General features: G+C 47.9%; 1 long non-coding RNA gene across 1 annotated transcript; it reads right to left on the bottom strand.

Moving 5' to 3' along the window:
• Window positions 1-8814: 8814 nt before the first annotated feature.
• On the bottom strand, window positions 8815-14608 carry LOC148121208 (uncharacterized). Its single transcript, XR_015738509.1, has 2 exons — window positions 14310-14608; window positions 8815-9249 (listed from the first exon to the last, which is right to left on the bottom strand). It is a non-coding gene; the product is annotated as an uncharacterized LOC148121208 (long non-coding RNA).
• Between the last annotated feature and the right edge of the window lie 309 nt (window positions 14609-14917).

Raw genomic sequence — 14917 nt, 5'->3', positions numbered from 1 at the left:
CTTTTGCTTGATGTTGAGACAAGGTCTCCCTCTGTAGCTTAAGCTGCTCTCAAATTCGTGATCCTCCCGCTTCAGCCTTCTGAGTCCTGGAATAATAGGTAGGGCCAGCACACCAGTCCTGAATTCTCACCCTAATCCATGCAAATCTACTGGGGAAGCGTTATCTTGCTCTGTATAATCGCTGGGTGACTTCACACAAATTTCACAATGTAGAACAGTGTTCCTGAGAATGGTTACAATGGTTCAGGCAGGCAGGAGGATTTTCAAACTGTTGGCTGGGAGGTATGACCTATACCTGTGGGCTAAGCAAAGTATTGCACAATCAAACAAGGATTAGCAGGTCCCATAATATGCCATGAAGCTATTTGCTCTGCGGTAGGACATCCTCTTCATTTACTGAATGTCTCCTATGTTCCAGGAAATTAGAAAACACGTGAGAGAAACAAAGGAGACTGAAATGAAGGAGAGCATTCCTTTTTACCTTGTGACATTTTACCATTCGTGAGTTTACTGGCTCAGCTGTAGGGCACAGTCAGTGGTGGGGAATAGATGCCACCTTGCCCAACCTCGTTGGCAGTTATATTTTAAGGCATGTTTTTAGCAACACTCAGCTCCAGCACAGACCAAACTGGTTCCTGACATCCTTGGGGAATGGCTTCATTTTCTCCCCAGGAATCCTAGGGCAGTGGCTGGCGGAGGGAGGCCTGAGATGGTGTGGGGCCGGGCAGACAGATCTTAGGACTTCTGCGAAGGGCTTTGTACTAGGACTCATTGCTGGATGGTCGTAACTAAACCTCTAGTGTAGAGTGGGTGCCGGGCACTGGGTTACACATGCCACCCACTAAATCCTCTAACAAACCTGTGAAATAGGAGCTATTCTGTCCCATTTGCAGACAGGGAAAACAAGGCCTGGAAAGCGTCGACCTACAAGGTTATGTAGCTGAGGAAATGGAGTATTGTTCTGCCCAGTGTCAACTCCATGGCCCATGTCTTCTCTTACAGTAAAGTACACCCCTCTCAGGGGTGTGCAGCTCCATGGCTAGCAACAAATGTGTGCAGCTGCATAAGTTTCATTGCAGTCCAGCTGCAGAGCAGGTCTATTATCCTAAAAATTCCCCTAGATCTGTTCATTATTAATGCCTTCTTTTTGTTTATCCTCAGCCCTGGACAAGTGATGCTTGGTTATTTATTTTTGTATGTATGCATGTATGAATGATGCATGTACATATGTATGTGTGCATTTACTTATGGATGAATGTATGTGCACACATATATGCACCTATATACATTAGCTATATGCATGTGCCTATGTATATATAAATATTATACACACATGTACATATTGTATATACGTGTGTTCATGTGCATATGTGTACAATACATGTGCACCTATATATGTATATGTGCACATACATAGGTATGTGTATGTGCATATGTCTGTATATGCATGTACATATATGCACATATAAATGTGTATATGCATATAGTATGTATGGATGAGTATTTGTATACTTCTTTGTGTGTATATATTTACATGTGTGTACATGTACATGCATACATATATGTATATAATTATGTGATGTATATAGTATAGTGATGTGCTCCAAAACAACCTCTTGAAGATTGAGTCTATGGGTCTTCATCCATTTCCCACCATACGTCCCATGTGGGGCCTCGGGTCAGAGCAGCACCCTCCTTCTCCCTCAGAACTCATGCGTGGGAGGTCTTTCTCACATTCCGTGATAAATGTGCATTAGCTCTGCTCGCTCCTTCTCCCACTTTTCTTTATTCTTTTTGTTTGTTTGTTTGTTTTTCAATGTAGCCCTGACTGTCCTAGAACTAGCTCTTGTAGACCAGGCTGGCCTCGAACTCACAGAGATCCACCTGCTTCTGCCTCCTCAGTGCTGGGATTAAAGGTGTGCGCCACCACTACCACCACCACCGCTGTTTTTCTTTATTCCTCTTGGGTGTCAGATGAACGTGAAGCCCCTGACTCAGCGTCAGAGCACCTTTTCTGTTGCTGTGGCAAAACCCCGTGACCAAGTTGGACGGTGGTGGCGCACGCCTTTAATCCTAGCCCTTGGGAGGCAGAGACAGGCAGATTCTGTGAGTTCGAGGCCAGCCTGGTCTTCAAGAGTGAGTTCCAGGACAGGCTCCAAAGCTACAGCGAAACAGTCTCAAAAACAAAAAAAAAAAAACCAACCAACCAAACAAACAAAAGAAAACCAAAACCTAAACAAAACAAAACAAAAAAGCAAAAAACCCGTGACCAAAGGCAACTCGCTGAAGAGTATTTGACTTCTGGTTCCAGAGGGATAAGAGTCTATCATAACAGGACAGAAATATGGCAGCAAGTGGCAGGCACAGCAGCTGAAAGGAAAGATTATTGTTATAATCTCCGGATTTGGGAGGCTGCAGAAACAGAAGGATATCTGTGAGTTTGAGACCAGGTCATGCTTTATAGTGGATTCAAGTTTAGCCCTCTCGTGAGATCATACCTTTAATTAAAAAAAAAAAAGTGTTCATAAAATTTCTCCTTGGGAAAGGACTGGCTGGGATATGAAAAAGTTTTCAAAGCTATGTTGCAGACCAGACATTGCTGTATCCTAGAGTATGCCGGGCCGTGTCCCGGAGTATGCTGGGAGCTGGGTGCTGTCAGCTCTGACACTGCTTGCCCAGGCTCTATGAAGTGTTCGGCTAGCCTGGTTCCTCTTATCCTCGTGTGCCAGTCTGGCCTGTCCACTCCCTTGCCAGGGAGAAGGAAACTATCCCTGAAGCAGAAGCAAGCAAGGAAGCTCTCTCGCAGGACAGGCACTGAAGACGAGGCCTCAGCTGCCACCCCTTCAGGGGAATATATATCTTCAGCTCTGCAGGTCAGGTCTCCGGGGTCCAGGCAGTGTGATCCTAGCACACTGGCCCTAATCCAAGGGTCTGCGGGGCCAGGCTTGCAGAGCTGGAAGCCACTGTGGTCACAGATGTCATCTTACTCAATCTGTCCTCCTAGGCCTGGGGAAAAGGTGACTCCTTAATGTGCGGCTTGTGTGCTCTGGGCGTGTCTCCACTTGAAGAGCAGTCTTGAGTCTCTGATCCTCAGCCGGGAGCCTCAGGCCCTGCTGCCATTCCTGCTGAACACCTTTTCCACTCTTGAATTGTTTTGACTAGAAGAAAGGGAGAGGCAGCCAGGCGGGCTCTGTGGCTTTGCTATGGGCCCTGTGTTCTGTTTATGAGGTAGGACGTTGTAGGTTGTAGGTAGCTTAGATTGGTCTTGGACTTGTAGAGATCCCCCTGCCTCAACTTCTCCAGTGTTGGGATGGAAGCATGTGTGTTTCACCCCTGATTCACTAAGGTCCAGTTCCTCCAGGGCAGCTGTCCACTCTGGTCCTCGGAGTCGCCTATTCTAAAGACGCGTCTCTTCTCTGCCAACTCTGACTTGGTCATTATCCTTTCAGGATCTTCTGCCTTACCCTTGTTCCCCTGCCGCCCCCTCCTTCCCCTCTGCCTTCACCCCAGGACTGGTTTAGATTTCCTTGTCATTTCCTCAGGGCCTAATTTAGCGTTTCAGACTTGGTAAAGTAAAAATATGCCTCTTGGCGCATTAATAAGTGAAATCAGGGAGTCATGAAAATGGGGAGGTGTGGGGCTCTAACTCTGGCATCCAAGTGAGGAGAGCCTTCACTGCTGCTTGCTCCCACAGTTTATTGACTATTATTGCTGTTCGTAATTATTAATAGTGTAGCCTCCAGAGAGGCCACCATGCCTTACCTCCTGGCTGCCTCATTCCTTTTCTCCATCCTTGCTTCCTTTCCTTTAATTTGTGTGTGTGTGTGTGTGTGTGTGTCTAGGACAGAGGTTGATGGTGGGGGGGTATTTCCCCACCCGCCTTATCGAGACAGGGTCTTTCTGTCTGAACCTGGAGTTCACCGATTGATTAGACTGGCTGGCCAGCAGTCTCCAGCGGTCTGCCGGCCTCAGTCAGACTCCTGAGCATTGGGATTCCAGGAGCACCCTGGCTTTTTAACCTGGGCGTTGAGAGGAGGGAATGCAGGTTTTCACACTTACTAAGTCATCCCTCCCCCCAGGGAAACTCCTCATCTTTTCTGAGCTACGGTCTTATGTATTCCAGGTTGGCCCTGAACTCACTAAATAACTGAGGGTGATTGTGAGTTTCCTGCCACTATCTCCTGAGTGCTGGGTTCAGGCTTACACCACTATGCTAAACAAGCAGTGTAACAACGGAACTGTGTCTGTAGCCTTGAAAACTTTAGTGTTATTATTATTATTATTAATATTATTGGGGGGGCATGTGCATGTCTCTCCTTCCATCTTGTAGAGGTAAGAGTTCTCTGGTGTCTGCCCCAGGCAGCAAGCTTCCGGGAGATTCTGTCTCTTTCTCCCATCTTGTAGTAGGAGTACTGGAACTTTTTTTTTTTTTTTTTTTTTTTTAAATGTGGTTTCTGGGCATCAAAGTCAAGAGGTTTTTATCTGCTGCTCCCTCTCGCTGGCCTTCCAGCCCCTTTTCTTGTACTTTTTGAGACAGAGTTTCACTTTCCAGCTTAGGCCATCCTGGAACTCTCATGGAGCACGAGGTGGCCTGAACTCGTGGGAATTCTCCTGCCTCAGTCTCCTTGATGCGGAAATTGCAGGTGTAAGCTACCATGCCTGGCTTCTGCCCCTTCGTCAACTCGATGGGATGATGGTTGTGGCTTCTTAGGGCGGTCGCGAGGCGGAGGTGAAGCACACTGAGATCCTTTGCTGAGGACCAAGGCTGAATGTGCAGAGAGAGGGGCTGTAGCTTCCGCCTCTTCACAGGGGCTCTCTGCCAGCATGTATCAGCAGCAAAACTGTGCCTTAACTGGGTGCTCCGGAAGCTTCCCTGAAGACACAAATCTAGGCCAGTGGTGGTGGCACTCGCCTTTAATCCCAGCATTCGGGAAGCAGAGGCAGGTGATCTCTGTGAGTTTGAGGTCAGCCTGGTTTGCAAGAGCTAGTTCCAGGACAGGCCCCAAAGCTGAAGAGAAACCCTATCTCGAAAAGCTAAGCAAAACAAAGCAAAAAACCAAAAAACAAAACCAAAAAAGGAGACTCAGATCTACGCACAAATAGATTACTCAAAAAGTGACTCCAGGATGCTTGGGTTGATGGTGCTCTCAGAAAATCAGGAGCCATTTACTAGTGAGGAGGCTACCACAGTTTCACCCTGCCCTGAGGACAACAAAATTGGTTTTTCTCCTCACTTCCTGTTACTGCTTGAGGGCTACCCCGAAAGCTATTCTCCCTAAGCTCTCAGCCTGCTGCCCATAGGCAGACAAAAGAAGGGCCTAGGCCAAAGAGGCAAAGACTCTTGAAGAAGGAAACCTCAGGCTTCCTTCAAAAGACAGCGCTACCGCCTGCACAGATCCTTTTCCCACGTTGAGAAATATCTATGTTGGGTTACTCTTTGAATTCTGTGTGTGTGAATGCTTTGCCTGCATGCATGTGCTTGGTGCCTGCAGAACTGAAGTCACAGACGGGCTGTGAGCCAGCACATGGTTACTGGAACCAAACCTGAACCCTCTGCAGAAGCAGCCAGTGCTCTGAGCCACAGAGCCGTCTTCCAGCACGCTCCATCACTTCTTGACAGCTGAACCAGAGCAGGCGAGGAGCCTGCAGTCAGCAGGCAGGCTGGGGTGTGGCAGCGTTTGTCCTGGTGCTCAGGAGCCTCTGAGGGTGGAGGCCCTGCCAACACCTCTGCTTTGGGGTTGGAGTCTCCAGAACAGCACATTTCTATTTTTTGTGCTGTTAGTTATTATTATGTGTGTACACACGTGTGGACACACGTGTGCATGCCCTTGCTTACACATGTGCCAGCACATGCCCGTGGCCGTTAGAAGACAGTTTTCAGGAACTGCTTCTCTCCTTTGCCAGGGGTGTCCTGGGGGTCAGATAAAGGTTGTTAAGCTTGGCAGCCAGCTCTGCTTCTCAGTGAACTACCTACCTCACGGGCCCCTGAGTTTCTAATTTTTTTTTTTACATTGGTTTATTGATTGATTGATCGTGCCATGATGTGCGTGCAGAGGCCAGAGGACTCACTTGGGTGAGTCTGTTCTCTCCTTCATTGTGTGGGTCCCAGGGATCACACTCAGGTCATCAGTCTCTGTCATGCTGGTACCTGCTGAGTCATCTCCCCGCCTCCCGCGTTTCTATTTTCTAAGCTCCAGCTGCAGGCTTCTTTTCATTAGCTCTAGGGCACAAAGCGAGGAGCAGCCCGGAAGCGTGGCTGGTGCTGCAAGCTTTGCGGACTTTTGTTCAAACCGTGTTACCATTGACGAAAGGTGGCGAAGGAACTTCTCAAAGAGTCTGTGTCGCTGCGATGTGGGCTCTGTCCATCCTGGCCACTGTCACGCTGGGGGATTAGGGCATCGGAACTGTCAGGGATGCTGGGGCACGGGACAGCTGCCTCTGGAGGACAGAGTGGTACTGAGGAAGGGACTCATCCTGTGGATCTCAGAGGAGGCACGCTCAGCCTAATCTCCTCCCCACTTTAGAAGGAACTGGCCTGGGTTCAGGGGCCCCCAGTCTACACTGGATTCCACTGTTCCTGAGAGTGGAACAGATTCTCAAGAATCCAGGGTCTCCACTGTGGGTTTTTCTAGCCAGCCTCCAGGGACAGGGCCTCACCAGCACAGAGAGGACAGTGTGGGTGAGTGCAGCTGGGGCAAATAGCTGTGTTCTCCAGAGCTCATTCTGTCATCCTCTGGGAAAGAACACCAGAACTTCGACGTGCACAGGTGATTGTAGGGGTCGGAGGGCAAGCTGCTGCAGGTCGCTTTCTCTTTCTACAGCGTGGGTCCTGGGAATGGACCACAGGTCATCAGGCTTATTGGAGTCATCACTGGCCACTGGCCTTTTTTTTTTTGAGACAAGAGTCTTGTCGTGTAGCCTGAGCTAGCCTTGAACTAATGGGTATTTTGCATTTTTTTTGAACCACAGTGCTACATTTAAAAAATCATGAAGATGATAAACTATTTTGCAAGATCATGTTTTGCTAGTCAACTGTGGTGACTCATGCCTGCCATCCCAGCATCTGAGAGCTTGCTACGGTAAGACGTGTCTTGAGTTTGAAGCCAGCCTAGTGTGTTCTAGGCTGGCATAGGTGTTGTATGATTTTTCCTGAGCAGCTGAGAACAGACGTCTGTTCATCCCAGACAAGACTCTGATGACAGACCACGGAAACAATGTCCCCCAAGTCTAGCTTAGTGAACCAGTGAGTTGTTTATTACTTAAAAGAGTGTGGGTGACTCAGAGACAGCTGAGTTCTGAAACCGCCTAGCTGTGTCCCTGCAGCTCTCTGCAAGACTGGCAAGCCGCTCAGCCAGGCAGGCCCCCTCTCCGCAGCCATTGGTCCTGCTTCTACAACCCCAGGAAGGGCCCGTTGAATCTTGTAACTTTCAGGAGTTTCCTAAGCCTTGTAAGTTTCAGTTACTTCCTGGCCTTGTATGTTTTGCTTATTTTCTGATCTTATACGATGGCCTCCTCCTCCCTTGAGAAGGGAATGTTTCATTTTCAAGGTAACAGCTATACAAGGTTGGGCTGCAGAGTGAGATCTCTTATACATGCACACATGCGCATGTGCACGCAGAAAGCACTTTAAGTACTTGTCTTAAGATGCTACATTTTGTATTTTAAAATACATTTTGCATTTTAAGAAGTTATGATTGAGGGGCAAGAGAGATGGCTAAGAGCGCTGACTGTTCTTCCAGAGGACCTGGGTTCAGTCCCCAGCACCCACATGGCTTCTCACAACCGTCTGTGACTCCAGGGGATCCAATGCCCTCTTCTGACCTCTGTAGGCACTGATTATTGGCATTGCACAGATATTCATGCTGCAAAAGCTCCTATACATAAAATAAAATATACAAATAATATCATTATGCAAAACAATGCTTTATTGCTTACCCTCAAACTTTTCAGGCAATATGAAAAAGTAGGTGTGGACTGGGGATGTGGCTCAGTTGGTAAGGACTTCCCTAGCATGAAAAAAAAGCCCTTGATTTGGTACCTAGGACCGCGTAGTCTAGATGTGGTGGTACATGCCAGTAATGCAGCACTCCGCTGGAGACAGCAGAATTAGAAGGTCTGGACCATCCTCAGCTACGTAAGCGAGCTCAGGCTAGTATGGGACCCAAGAGGCCTTGTCTCAAAACAGTAAAACAAACAAGCAATTAAGCCAGGCAGTCGTGGCACACACCTTTAATCCCAGCACTCAGGAGGCAGAGGCAGGCGGACCTTTGTGAGCTCGAGGCCAGTCTGATCTACAAGAGCTAGTTTCAGGACAGGCTCCAAAGCTACAGAGAAACCCTGTCTCAAAAAACAAAACAAAACAAAAAACCTCAAAAAACAATCAATTAAACAAGCAGATGCACTCAAACCTGTCAAGATCATTCAGTAGTGTGTGGTATTTCTAGCACCCTGGAGGCAGAGGCAGGGGACTTAGAAGCCTTAGGAAGGAGGTTAAATGTACCTCAGATGTTTGGCCTTCATCTTCATAATTGATCTGTCATAGTTACAGTCAGTTGTCAGTTTGACATACCTGGGAAGAGGGAACGGAGTGCCTCCATCAGATTGTCTGTGAGACATTTTATTAATTTCTAATTAATGTAGGAGAGCCCAGCCCACTGTGGGCAGAACCATCCCCAAGACAGGTGGGCCTGGGATATTTGGGAGAGAGCCAGCCAAAGGAAAGTCAATAAGCATCCCTGCTGCCTGGTTTTGAAAGATCCTAATTTCTAGGGTTTAGGGAAAGATCCCCCAGACTCAATAAGCCACTCCAATGGATGCAAACAGCAAGAGGTTTCTTTATTGTCAAAGGCGCCAACGGGAGACCCAGTACTCCAGTGAGACTGAGCCCCCCCTTGTATTTTTCCAGCCAGTATTTATAGGCTCTCAGGGTTACATAACGGGGAAGCATAGTAACAGCAACGCCATTGGTCAACTCAAATTAAGTTAACATATGGGGTGGATCAACATCAGGACAAAAACAAGTCTACAAAAACAAGTCTAAATTAAGCTAGTTTCAGCCAGTTTCTGCCCCCTTGGGTTTTGATACACAAAGGACTGGGTGTTTTTCTCAAGACTGCTTCTGCCGCCCACAGATATCCTGTTTTGCCCTGGCCTGCTTGATCAAAACATCTTAAGATGGAGACTAGGGCTGGGGTCTTGCAGTTTCTGCTTTGGTTCTTTCCTTGGCTTCTCTTGACGATGGTCTGTAACCTGTAAGAGAAAAGAAACCCTTTGATTTAGTTAGGGTTTCTTTTTCTTTTTTCTTTTCTCTCTCTTTTTTTTTTTTTGTTTGTTTTTGTTTTGTTTTGTTTTTTCAAGACAGGGTTTCTCTATAACTTTGGAGCCTGTCCTGGAACTAGCTCTTGTAGACCAGGTTGGCCTTGAACTCACAGAGATCTGCCTGCCTCTGCCTCCAGAGTGCTGGGATTAAAGGTGTGTACCACCACTGCCTGACTTTAGTTAGCTTTTCTATTGCAGAGACAAAACACCATGATCAAAAGCAACTTGGGGAGGAAAAAGTGTAATTCGGGGCTGGAGAGATGGCTCGGCAGTTAAGAGCACTGGCTGCTCTTCCAAAGGACCTGGATTCAATTTCCAGTGCCCATATCAGCTCATAAGTGTCTGTAAATACAGTTCCATGGTGATCTGACACCTTCACACCATTGCACATAAAAAAATAAATACATCACAAAAAATTCTAAAAAAAAAGGAAAAAGTATAATTCGTCATACAACTGTGGTCCATCATCCAAGGAAGTAAGGACAGGAACTCAAGGCAGGAAACTGGAGACAGGAACTGGTGTAGAGGCCGTGGAGGAGGGTTGCCTACTGACTTGCTCCCCATGACTTGCTCATTTTATAGCCTTCAGGACCAACTGCCCAAGGGTGGTACCTCCCACAGTGATCTGGGCTTTCCCACCATTATGGTTTTCGTCTCTTTAAGAGGCAAGCCATGCCCACTCCCGGCGGCCCCTGCCCTTTCCCTGCCATCTTAGATTCTTTCTGTTCCCTCTTGGCATACGTGCGTGTCTCTCGCTTCCCCCCTTCTCTGTCTCTTTCTCCTCTTCTCCCTCCCTCTCTCTCTCTCTCTCTCTGTCCCCCTTCTCCCTTCCCCCTCCATAGCCCCCTGAATAAATATTTAACCTCACTCTGCATGTTGTGTCTATCCATGTCTCTGTCTCCTGCCCACCATGCATCTCCCTGCCCCGGACCAGCAACCACTCCGGGGATCTTGCAGGGACCCACAGCCGTCTCTGTCTGGGACTGGCTGTTCCCAGAGCCCGCTGCCTGCCTACTGCTGCTGGGGACCCACCAGCATTTTTAAAAAATCATAAAATTGGTGCTGTGACTCAGATAGTCACTCCTGCCCGAAACTTCTCTCCCATCCCAGGGTCAGGATCCTGAACCGGGTTCTTTTTCCATTCCCACCACCGGCTTCCCAGCTTCAATCGGTGAGTCTCCCCGTTCTGCTATGGTTGCCTTCCTTTACCGGAATCATGTTTAGACTGACCCCAGGGGTCAGTCCGCCTGCGCGTTAGCACTGCACACTCCCTGTACAGTGCATTTGACTGGGGACCCGGGATCCCCCAGTTTCTTTATCTATTTTTTCATTTCTTCTCTTTACTTTTTTTCTTCTCTCATCGTAACCCCCACTCAGAACCTCACTCGCAGTCCTCGTCCACGAATCCTGAGTGTTCGCGCCAATTTGCATTCCACCTATATTTCTGGAAGACGTACCGATATAGGCCTTGGGTGCCGCTGCTTTGCGAGTTTTCATGATTCTGGCTCTGGATAGCAACCGCCCATGGTGGCTCCCTGGTTTTTAAAAATCCCAACTGGCTTTTCAATTCCAGCTGTGGCATGGTGCAGTTTTTCTGGTTCCAGCCTTTTGTCCCCCTCTGCAGCTTATGGTATGGCATGGTGGCTCAGCAACAGGGCAGATCACGCCTTTAGGTCCCTCTCATTAAGCTTAAAATCCACACAGCTCAAAAATTGTGACTTTTTTCATACAACACCTGGCTGCCGCCATTTTGACTGGGGTCAGGTGACTTTATAGCCATCTTGACTGAGGGTCAGGTCAGGTGACCAAATTCCACCATCTTTACTGAAGTATTACCTGCCGGGTTCCCCAGTGTTAACTTTATTACTTGGGTGACCTTACCGCCATCTTGGCTGAGAGCCAGGTCAGGTGACCAAGCTCTCCCACTTTTACTTAAGTATACCCTGCCTTGTTCCCCGGTTTTCACTAAAATCCTCTTGTTAACTCTGTTACATGTGTTTTGCGCAGTGGCATGCCTTTGATAGGGCCCATCAAAAGCATCCACATTGTCCAATTCCTGTTCACTCTTTCTCTGTATAATAATTGTTCATTACATCTCATTTCAGACTACAAAATCATAAATCTCATGTTTTAAACTGGTATGTCCTTTTAAGTCTCTTAAAATATATTAAGCTGTTCTCTACTATTGTCAGTTCTGCTGTTAACCTTCTATTGCAAGCAATTTCTTCTTTTTGTCTTTTTACGAGTATAAATCTTACCTGTTAAGTTAAGAGCCAGTACAGTCAAGCTCAGACCCAACCTTCCAGGCAGATTCTATACTGCAGTTATACCTAATAAACAGCCCTCAACTGCTCAGAGATCTGGGGAATGTGATATTTAAGTATTTAATTATTAAAAAACTTTTCATAACAAAAAGAGACAGGTTGGCTCCTAGCAGCAGCTCTCTGCTTCCTCCAAAGAAGACAGAAGACAAATGGACACACAGAACAACGTCCATCTGCAGTTCGCTTCAACTGCCGAGCGCTGACCATTGGGCAAAACTGCCTTTCATCTAAACTAAAGACCTCCAGACGTGGACAGAATCGAAGCCTAGCAGCTCAGGTCAAGGTAGGCCTGTCTTCCTACAGATTTCTTAGCCCACAGGGTCTTCTGGAGCCTGACAGGCCCTGCACTAAACAGCAAAGGTCAAGTGCAACCTTCAGTGACTATGGAGGACCCAAAAAAGAGTAGCTCTGGGTGCCAACCAAGTAAGTTCTCTGTCATTTTTTAATCAGTAACTCAAGTAAAATCTTATCCTTCTCAAAGATCTCTGACAGTTTGATAGCTGAGAGGTTTTGCCAGGTTACTTCACCAAATAAATTTCAAATCAAATTTCTCTTTTATGCTGCCTTCCATAGTCTTAAAAATACTTTTCATTGTACAAAAATATGCCACAGTCATTATGTGTCTAAAACTTCTGTTTTCACAAACCCAAGGAATTCTTGTGAGTTCCAGGGAGCCGAATTTTAAAGGATCCACCTTAAACAGGTCAGATACATCCCCCTCAATTCCTTGGTCCTAAAATTTTTTTTTCCTTAATTTAACTTTGTTCTTTGTTCTGCTAATACCGTAAACAGGGTAAGAGACACCAGACATTTCCACGCCACAGACACCAGTTGGGAGCAAAGAGACCAGCTATGCCAGGATGTGGCCAGCACCCAGCCTTCTCAGGTTCCCCCCCTCAAAGACGACGCCCACAAATAAGCTGGAAGCAGTCTTGAGAATTCACCGCCCCAATTCCGTCAAACTGTGGTGTCTATTCTCCTGCTTTTTATTATAAAAAAGAGCTGGGAATGTTATGTTTTTTGTCTCTTTAAGAGGTAAGCCACGCCCACTCCCGGCGACCCTTCCCCCCCACCCCCCCATCTTAGATACTGTCCCCTGTTGGTGCAGGCATGTCTCTCTCACGTCCTTCTCTGTCTCTTTTCTCCTCTTCTTCTCTTCTCCTTCTTCCCCCCTACACTCTCTCTCCTTTAAGTAATAAATATCCAATTCTATTCTGTATGATGTGTCTGCCCATGTGCCTTCCTTCTACCTGCTGCCTGCTCACACCTGCCCATATGGCAGGGCCAGCCTGTCCAGCTGCTGCCTCGTTGGGACCAGCAACCGCTCCAGGGATCTTGCAGGGACCCGCAGCCGTCTCTGTCTGGGACTGGCTGCTCCCAGAGCCCGCTGCCTGCCTACTGCCTCCAGGGACCCGCCAGCATTTTTAAAAAATCATAAACCCCACATTAATCAATCAACCAATCAATCAAGAAAATGCCCCACAGGCTTGCCCACTGGCCATTATCTTTCTTCCTTCCTTCCGCTTTCCCTCCCTCCTTCATTTCCTCCACCCTTTCTTTCCTTTCTTTCATTTTTCTTTTTTCCTTTTCCCCTTCCTTCCTTCCTTCCTTCCTTCCTTCCTTCCTTCCTTCCTTTCTTGAGACAGGGTCCAGTTAATACCCCTTCAAACTTGAGGGTCTCTTGCTACCTCCAGATTTATGGCTGAGGACAGTATTTTAAAAATGAGTGACGCCAAGTGATGAAGGTGCTCGCCTTTAATCCCCGAACCCAGGGAGGCAGAGGCAGGTGGATCTCTGTGAGTTCAAGGCCAGCCTGGTCTACAGAGTCAGTTCCGGGACAGCCAGAGAGAAACCGTGTCTCAAACAAACAAGAATGAATGGCTAGGGCACATTAGCACTTGCAGAAAATGAGCCAGCTGCCAAGAGGTTCTCAGTCCAGAGCTAGGGACCCAAGTTAGCTGGGGTCTGGGACTCCGTCGGCAGGAAAGGGCAAGTGGGCATCATGAGCTCTCTGCTCCCCGTGGCAGGTGGCTGTGTTGCATTCCTCACAGCAAGACCAGAGGCCCTTTGGATGTCTAAAAGGTCTTCAGGAACCATTTAATGGGGCGGGGTCGGGTTTCCCATGGGCACCAGCTCTAGGCTCAGTTGGTTACACCGGAGGACTCACAGGGGCAGGGAACCTCCTTCCCCTCCCTTGGTCTCTTGTCACCTGCCTGTCCTCTGTAGCTCTCCTCCTGCAGGCAAGAGGCTCCCTCTGGTTTCCCAGAGAAGGAGTACCTGGAGGTGGGGAGCGCAGTGAGGGCCGTATGCTTGTCCTGCAGGCTGCTTTTTGTGAGGCACGCTTCCCTCCTCCTCACTGTTTTTAGGGAGGGCTGAAAATAAACACATTTGTAATACTGACATGTAATTTACACTTTCTTGACAAGCTAACTTAAACTGCAGCCACAGCGCTCAGAGAAGATCGTTCTAATTTGGAATATTCCAATGTAGTCATCTTGCTACTTCTAAGCTAGGGGCCAAGGAGGGGGTGGACCGTTTAATTCCGGAACCCTGGGACCAGAGCACTGCCAGCATTCCGCATTCAAGTCAAGATTTGATGCTGCCGGGGCTCCCGAACCCCTGGGCTTCCCCATAGATCATGCTTGGTTAATCTCCCCCACCCCACACCGTTTGGTTTGTTGAAACAGGATTTTTCTGTGTATCCCCAGCTGTCCTGGACCGCTCTCTGCAGACCAGGCTAGCCTCCAGCTCACAGAGATCTACCTGCCTCTGCCTCCCCCACAACGTAGGCTTGAGCCTAATGGTTTCTTTACTTATTAAAGTCAGGGTCTTGCTGTGGGTGCCGTCCATACTACTACATGTACTACACCTGTAGTGTGGAGCCTGAACTACAGGACCATTCGCGAGCCGGACAAGGGCCCGGAGATTTAAACACACAAAGACACACAGACAGAGAGGAGTCATCCTTGAAGCAAGAATGCCTCTTTTATTGTGTTCCAGGGCAGCTTATATATGGATCCTTAACTGATAGCCACGCCCCAGCCAAACCCACCAGAAACCACTCCCCTGCCATCAGGAACTTCTGAGGGTCTCCTGCTCAGAGTAGCTGCAAACACAGGAAAAACCAGTTGTTTTGCTCAGAGCAGCTGCAAGGTTGCTCTGTAAATTTCCTGTAAACAAACAGGTTGTTTACAGGAAATTCAGGGTCTGGGTTCACAGCCCCCAACAGCTATGTAGCTGGCAAGTTCAGAACTCACTACGTAACCTGATCGGCC

Source organism: Myodes glareolus, chromosome 8 (genome assembly GCF_982192425.1).
Source record: "Myodes glareolus chromosome 8, mMyoGla1.1, whole genome shotgun sequence".
Classification (NCBI taxonomy): domain Eukaryota; kingdom Metazoa; phylum Chordata; class Mammalia; order Rodentia; family Cricetidae; genus Myodes; species Myodes glareolus.
The sequence above is the reverse complement of the archived record's forward strand: the minus strand, read 5'-3'. Positions and strand labels throughout refer to the sequence as shown.